Source organism: Trichechus manatus, unplaced genomic scaffold (assembly GCF_000243295.1).
Source record: "Trichechus manatus latirostris isolate Lorelei unplaced genomic scaffold, TriManLat1.0 scaffold00040, whole genome shotgun sequence".
In the NCBI taxonomy this organism is placed as follows: domain Eukaryota; kingdom Metazoa; phylum Chordata; class Mammalia; order Sirenia; family Trichechidae; genus Trichechus; species Trichechus manatus.
In genome coordinates, this window is record NW_004443976.1 from 1,593,390 (window position 1) to 1,600,336 (window position 6,947).

The window sequence follows — 6,947 nt, forward strand, 5'->3', positions numbered from 1 at the left end:
GTCTTTTATATATCAAGAGATTGCCTCAGGACACAATCCAGTCTTGTAGATCCAGTCTTGCCTTACTAACACAACTGCCACCAATCCTCCCTCATTAACATCATAGAGGCAGGATTTACAACATATAGGAAAATCACACAGTACCAGGAATCATGGCCCAGCCAAACTGATATACACATTTTTTGAGGGACATAATTCAATCCATGACAGCTACTATACAAAATAAACAGCCAACATTATTCTTAACAGAGAAAGGCTGAAAACATTCCCCCTGAGAATGGGAATAAGACAAGGATGCCCTTTATCACCACTCCTATTTAACATTGTGCTAGAAGTCCTAGCTAGAGCAATAAGACAAGAAAAAGAAAGGGCATCCAAATTGGTAAGGAGGAAGTAAAACTATCCCTATTTGTGGATGATATAATACTACACATAGAGAACCCTAAAGACTCACCCAAAATCTACTGGAACTAGTAGAGGATAGAAAGATTCAGCAGAATAGCAGCACAAAAGATAAACACACAAGAATCAGATGGATTCCTATACATCAAGAGAGAACTTCGAAAAGGAAATCAGGAAAACAATACCATTTATAATAGCCCCTAAAAAGAAAAAATACTTAGGAATAAATCTCACCAGGGATGTAAAAGACTTAGTCAAGGAAAACTACAAAACGCTATGACAAGAAATCAAAAGTGGCCCACATAAATGGAAAAACACACCATGGTCATGGATAGGCAGACATGACATTGTGAAAATGTCAATTCTACCCAAAGCCATCTACAAATACAGTGCAATCCCAACCGGAATACCAACAGCATTCTTTAATGAGATAGAAAAACTAATCATTAACTTTATGTGGAAAGCAAAGAGGCCGCAGATAAGTAAAGCATTACTGAAAAAGAAGAACAAAGTAGGAGGCTTCGCATTACCTGGCCTCAGAACCTACTATACAGCCAAGGTAGTCAAAACAGCCTGGTACTAGTATAACAACAGACACCTTGACAAATGGAACAGAATTGAGCACTCAGATGTAAATTCATCCACCTGAGGTCACCTGATCTTTAACAAAGGCCCAAAGTCCATTAAGTGGGGAAAAGACAGTCTTTTTAACAAATGGTGCTGGCAAAACTGGATGTCTATCTGTAAAAAAAGGAAACAGGACCCATACCTCACACCATACACAAACACTAATTCAAAATGGATCGAAGACCTAAATATAAAACCAAAAACTAAAAAGATCATGGAAGAAACAATAGGGTCAATACTAGGTACCTTAATATACAACATAAAGAGTATACAAACCATAAGTAACAATACACAAACACCAGAAGATATCTAGATAAATGGGATCTACTAAAAATTAAACACTTATGCTCATGAAAAAACTTCACCAAAAGAGTAAAAAGAGAACCTATAGACCGGGAAAAAATTTTTGGCTATGACATATACGACAAAGGTCTAATCTCTAATATCTATAGGAAGATCGAACACCTCTACAATAAAAAGACAATCCAATTAAAAAAACGGGTAAAGAATATGAACAGACACTTCACCAAAGAAGACATTCAGGCGGCTACCAGACCCATGAAGTAATGCTTGCGAACACTAGCCCTTAGAGAAATGCAAATCAAAACTACAATGAGATACCATCTCACCCCAATATTACTAGCATGAATCAAAAAAACAGAAAATAAATGTTGGACAGACTGCAAGGAGACTGGAACTCTTACGCACTGCTGGTGGGAATGCAAAATGGTACCACCATTTTGGAAAACGATATGGCACTTCCTTAGAAAGCTAGAAATAGAAATACCATATGATCCAGCAATCCCACTCCTAGGAATACATCCTAGAGAAAGAAGAGCCACCACATAAATAGACATATGTGCCCCAATGTTCACTGCAGCATTGTTCACAATAGCAAAAAGATGGAAACAACCTAGATGCCCATCAACAGATGAATGGACAAACAAAACTATGGTACATACACACAATGCAGTATTATGCAATGATACAGAACAATGGTGAATCTGCAAACATCTCACAACATGGATAAATCTGGAGGGCATTATGCTGAACGAAATAAGTCAATCACAAAAGGACAAATACTGTATGAGACCACTATTATAAAAACTCGTGAAAGGGTTTACACAAAAAGAAACAATCTTTGACTGTTATGAGGGAGGGGAGTAATGGGGAGGTAAAAACACTAACTAGATAGTAAATAAGTGGTAGCTTTGGTGAAAGGTAGGACAGTACACAATACTGGGGAAGTTAGCACAAATCGACCAGGGCAAAGTCATAGAAGCTACACAGACACATCCAAATGCCCCGAGAGACTGAGCTACAGGGCTGAGGGCTTGGCACCATGGTGTTGGGGGACATCTAGCTCAATTGGCATAAACAGTCTATAAAGGAAATGTCTTGCATCTGACTGTGGTGAGTAGTGATTGGGGTTTTGAAAGCCTGCAAAAGCATCCATCTAAGATACATCTACTAGTCCCATCTAGGCTGGAACAAAGGAGAATGAAGAAGACCAAAAATACAAGGGAAGATTAGTCCAAAAGACTAATGGACCACAACTACCACAACCTCCACCCAACTGAGCCCAGAACAATTAGATGGGGCATGGTTACCAGCACTGACTGCTATGGCAGGGATCACAATAGAGGGTCCCTGACAAAGTGGGAGAAAAATGTAGAACAAAATTCAAACTCACACAAAGACCATGCTTGCTGGTCTCACAGAAACTGGAGAAACCCCAAGAGTATGGCCCCCAGACACCCTTTTAACTTAGTACTGAAGTCACTCCTGAGGTGCACCCTTCAGCCAAAGATTAGACAGGTCTATAGGGCCAACAATAATACACAGAAGGGAGGTGCTCCATAGTTCAATCACGTATACGAGACTAATTTGTATATCAGCCCAAAAACAAAGACTTGAAGGCAGGAAGGGACAGGAAAACTGGATGAATGGAAACAGGGAACCTGGGGTGGAGAAGTGGAAAGTGTTGACACATCGCAGGATTGGCAACCAACGTCACAAAACAATTTGTGTATTAACTGTGAGAAATGAGAAACTAATTTGCTCTTCGAACTTACACCTAATTTACAATTAAGAAAAAGGAGTCCAGTTTTACAAGGTTGGGAAAAAGAAACAGGCTATGAGAAATAACAAACACAAAAGCAGGCTTACACAGAGCAATACTATAATTTCCAAAGAACTGGGGTAAAAGTTTTTTGTATCTTCAAAATTCATTCAGAATGCCCTGAGTCATCATTTCTTTTTAAGTTGGCAAAGATTAATAAACTCTTCCTTGGCAATAGGCCATATAGATAATGCTAGTCAACTATGCTTAATAATCAAAATGTGCAATAAACATCTTTATTTTATAAATCAGAACAATGTTATTTAAAATTCAATATACTTGCCTTGATCTCAACTGTGTAAAAATATAATGCACAGAATTAAAAAACAAAAAAGACTGCAAATGCATAAGTCAAAATACTGCTGACACCTCTGAGGCTTTAGGACTGTGATGTTTTTAGTTTTCTACTCGATAAGAAGTACCTAAATATGTCTGCCTGTCTATCAATCAATCAATCAACTTGCTATAGCAATACAATCGCAAATTGGCTCTTAACACCCGCATTCCAATCTGGTTTGGCTATTGTATAAATTTGTCTACAGGCAAGTCACGTGAACACACTGAACCTCAGTTAACCACATTATACTTTCCTACTTTCTCCTCTGCCATTATACAGAAAATATTCAGGTCAATTATTTCTCCAGAGCATTAATTCCCTAGATATTTCTTCTGGATGTTTTGATTTCACCCAAGCCCTACCTTCCCAAGAATTGTAGAAACATCAGGGCTTTACAAGGAAACTTCACTTGCTGTGGTTCCCAAGCCAGTGTAGTTATTCCCAATAATGAAGGACCATGTTCTTTCCGTGAACTTCAGCGCCATGGACCAGTTCACCATTTCCCAATTAATACACTAATACTATTGTTATGTCGGATCCAGAGAGAAGTGATTTAAAAGTGATTATTTGAAATGCTATAAAATGAGCCAAGGAAAAGCTGCATGGTTAAGTCTGAGGCCAGAGAAAGGACATCCACCTGGTAGGTAGCACAGGTTAGCAGATGTGAAATCCAGTTCCATCCCTGACAGATAAGAAGTACGGGTGGAGATTGCACCCCCTACCATCCCCCCTAAGCCTCGCCCTCTTTTTCCTAACTGCCCTTCTCTCCCCACTGTTTCCCCTCCTCACTTCACCAAAGGTGGGGGACTGAGAAGAGGGGAAAGATCAGTCAGAGGGGACGACTGGCCCTCGCGGATCCCCAGTCCAGGCCCTGCGGCCGACGCTCCCCAACCCCAGCGCCACGAAGCCCGCCAGGCCTTCCGGGGAGGAGGTTCCTGCAACCAGACCCTGGCAAGGAGACCGCAAGAGCAAGAGGCCGTCAGCCCGCCAGCCCAAAGAGAGAGGCTAGGAGGAGAAAGGGCCCACACATCCAGGTAGGCAGCCCAGACCCAAACACCTCTCAGGGGTGGGCGGGTCAGCTCAGGGACAGGGGTTCTGGAGCAGAATAGCCACGCCCCGGACACCGCCCAGAGCCAAGTGCAGAGGGAGGGGCAGCTGGGAACCGGAGCCTGGCGCCGGGAGCAACCAGTACCTGGCGGCCAAACAGAGGACAACTGAGGGCACTCGCAGAGCAGGGCGGGAACACTTCCAACAATGGCGCCGGCGCTGCCGGGCCGGGTCGCCAAGCAGGTCAATTCGCGTGCGCAGCTGTGGCCACGGAACTACAGTCCCCAGAATACTCAGCGCCTCGGCTTCCCCGCCCCTTTGTCTGCATTTATTAGGGAGTTTGCATTTATCAGCTCGTTGCGTGACTTAACCGTTTCATTCAAATTGAACTAACTGTATTGGAGGTCACCACTATGTGTCAAGCACAAGTTAAGCACCAAAGACACGCGAAAGAATATGCTCCAACACTTGCCTTGGAACATTTCGCTGTGACTAAAGGAATTCTGGTGGCGCGGTGGCCAAGCGCCCGGCTGCTGAAAGGTGGGCGGTTAAACTCAAGGGTTAGAATCCACCAGCTGCTCTACGGGAGAATGACGTGGCAGTCAGCTTCACTAAAGAGTAACTTATTGCTGTGAAGTCGATTCCCACTCATAGTGACCCTATAGGACAGAGCAGAACTGCCCCATTGGGTTTCCAAGGCTGTAATTTTTGCTGAAACAGACCGCCAGATCTTTCTCCCACAGAGTGGTTGCTGGGGCGCTTAACCACTGGGCCACCAGGGCTCCCCATAAAAACTACAGCCTTGGAACCCCTATGGGATTGTTGTACTCTGTCCTATAGGGTCGCTATGAGCCAGAATCAACTGTACAGTACCAGGTTCCAAAAAAACCCAAACCCGTTGCCGTCGAGAGTCGATTCCGATTCATAACGACCCTATAGGACAGAGTAGAACTCCCCTATAGAGTTTCTAAGGGCCCCTGGTGGATTGAACTGCCAACTTTTTAGGTAGCAGCGGTAGCTCTTAACCACTAAGCCACCAGATTAGATTAGGTTAAAGAAATAAACCCACTGAGAGAACAGATAGACCTTCTGTTACAGTTAAAACCTCGGATGCCCCTGGAGCTGGTCCTGCGTGTCCATGATTTTGCTTGTCTTTCATTCAAGTTCTTCGGCAAAAAATACTGCCTTCAAAATAATTTCTCAGTATTTGAACCAAAGCTTCCTTTTTTGGCTCCAACAAGTAATAATAATGACAAAGCATGTCTTCCTTTTGCCCAGTTCCATGGTGTGTGTGTGTTAAGCATTTAACAAGAGCATTTTAAATCTAAGTAGAGGCACTTAACATAACCAAAACGGCCAACAGCTTAGTTCAATTCAGAAACCATTTTGGTGTTCTACTTCTCTTCTAGATACATAACTCCTGCTTAGGCATTTTGCCTATGTACATTATGGAAAGTTCATCCCTTTGTTACACTCAGCAGAATGTTTCCAAGGGAATATATGATAAATACAGATAACAAACTTTACAAAACTAATGTCTTGTAATTCCCTTGTAACTTATGTATATGACTAATAAAAAAATGAATATCCTGTGAACTGTAACTAACCTTTAGAAACAGCTTGTCTAGCTTCACATACTTGTATTTAGGTGATTAGGCTCACCGAAACCCTTGGAATCTATTCTTTCAGAAAACAATAGAAAATTAATGAACACATCCTGTTTCTATGGCTCCAAAGGTCTTACAATCATGTCTCACTGACCCTGTAATTGTCTTAACAAAATTTCTATTCTATTCTTTAAATGTTTAAGCACATACTGTTTTCTTATAAGAATAATGTATTCTGACATATATGTCAACGAATCAGAAAACTCCACTATGAGTTCCTCATATTTTACTATAAAAGCTACCCCCAAACCTTTGCCAAATTGGGAGTGCTATTTCCTCAATAACTCTCAATAAACTATAATATTATTTTATATAGAGGACTCTTCTGCTCGACTATATATATATATATATGTATATTTTGTTGTTGTTATTGTTAGGTGCCGTAGAGTTGGTGACAACTCATAGCGACCAGGTATACAAAAGAACGAAACACTGCCCAGTCGTGCGCCATCCTCATAATCATTGTTATGCTTGAGCCCATTGTGGCAGCCACTGTGTCAGTCCATCTCATTGAGGGTCTTCCTCTTTTTTGCTGACCTTCTACGTTACCAAGCGTAATGTTCTTCTCCAGGTACTGGACCCTCCTAATAACATGTCCAAAGTATGTGAGATGAAGTGTTTTCATTCTTGCTTCCAAGGAGCATTCTGGCTGTACTTCTTCAAAGACAGGTTTGTTTGTTCTTCCAGCAGTCTATGGTATATTCAGTATTCTTTGTCAACATTGTAATTCAAAGCCGTCAATTCT

The 6,947-nt window shown here is 41.7% G+C and overlaps 1 protein-coding gene across 1 annotated transcript in view; it reads right to left on the minus strand.

Annotated features, from left to right (window-relative positions):
- Positions 1-4,856, minus strand: part of ZNF624 (zinc finger protein 624) — a 64,290-nt gene extending 59,434 nt beyond the window's left edge. Inside the window, exon 1 of the mRNA XM_023731065.1 lies at positions 4,681-4,856. The gene's annotated coding sequence lies outside the window, so the exon portion shown is untranslated. The remainder of the gene's footprint in view (positions 1-4,680) is intronic.
- Positions 4,857-6,947: the final 2,091 nt, after the last annotated feature.